The following is a 1,348-nucleotide window of genomic DNA, read 5'->3' on the forward strand; positions in this document are numbered from 1 at the left end:
GGGACTGTGGGTTTTTTTCACGGCGCATGAGTTTGTAAACATCACAGCAAGTTACATTGGCGGCCTCAGAGCTTTTGATATCAATACACCCACCACCATCATCACATCCCACGTATAATGGGCCAAGAAGGCAGACTTGTTAGGCATTCAAATCGCCATAAATACACAGAAAATGCACTTGCATAGATTTAATAATAAAAAATAATAAAAAAACAGCAGGGGTGTATATATTAATAAGAAAAAATTAATGTATAAAATAAAAAACAAGCAATAATAAAATTATGAAATAAAATAAAACAAGCAATAATAAAAATTAATGAAATAAAATAACAAGCATAATAAAAAATTTTTTTTTTTTTAAAATAAATAAAATAAAACAAGCCAAGAATAAAAATTTAATGAAATAAAATAAAGACATCAATAATAAAAATTATGAAATAAAATAAAACAAGCAATAATAAAAATGAATGAAATAAAAAATAAAAAAGCATAATAAAATTAATAAAATAAAATAAAGTAATTGTAATATTTTTAAAATAATTTAAAAACCCCAAAAAACCAAGGCGGACCTAATGGCCACTGACTTCCAGCTTGCCTTCCAACTCTACTCCTCCTCCTCCTCTGCCCAATCGTGCCCTTCAAGGCACCCTTCCTCCCTCCTCCTTCTCCTCCGCTCCTCAAGGCTATGGAATCCTGGGAACTGTACTCTCTGTGGACGAAAAAAAATTCAGCCGCCTTTTGTCAAGAGAGCTCGGGTGCCACAAGAAAATACAATTCCCGAATCCTAGCAAAGGCCATGGATTGTTTAAGGGGGGTCAAACTAGTTCTGCAGCGCCTTTTGCTACCCCAAAGTCCCTTCCTATTTAAAAGCAAGGCAAAATCTCTTCCTTCACCAGCAATTGAAACCACCCCAATGGGAGGCTGATTGCTTCTTTCTCATGGGGTCAGCTCGGGAGAAAATTTTGGCATATACATTGAAAGGTGTTTGGGCCTCAAAACATCATGTGTAAAGAATTACAAGAATACTGATGCGGTAAGACTTTAAAAGAAGGAGGCATTGAACTCCCAGTGAAACATGAAGAGTTATGACCTTTTTTCCCTAACTTAACCTGGAAAGTAATGCCTTTTGCAAGACAAAAGATACCAAATGGGCTGGCAATAGCTCTGAGTGGCAGCTCTCTAGGCTGAGCCAGGCAGGAGGCAGGGAGGGTGGCACACAGCCACGGGGAGGGAGGGGTGAGCTGCCTCCAGGTCGCCGCTGGGGGGAGTCCCTGGGGCGGGTCCCAAACAGGGGGGTGGGACTGTGTGGCCCTGCACCAAACCGGGAAAGTCCCACCCCCGGTGGGAG

The sequence above is a fragment of the Sceloporus undulatus genome, chromosome 2 (assembly GCF_019175285.1).
Source record: "Sceloporus undulatus isolate JIND9_A2432 ecotype Alabama chromosome 2, SceUnd_v1.1, whole genome shotgun sequence".
Classification (NCBI taxonomy): domain Eukaryota; kingdom Metazoa; phylum Chordata; class Lepidosauria; order Squamata; family Phrynosomatidae; genus Sceloporus; species Sceloporus undulatus.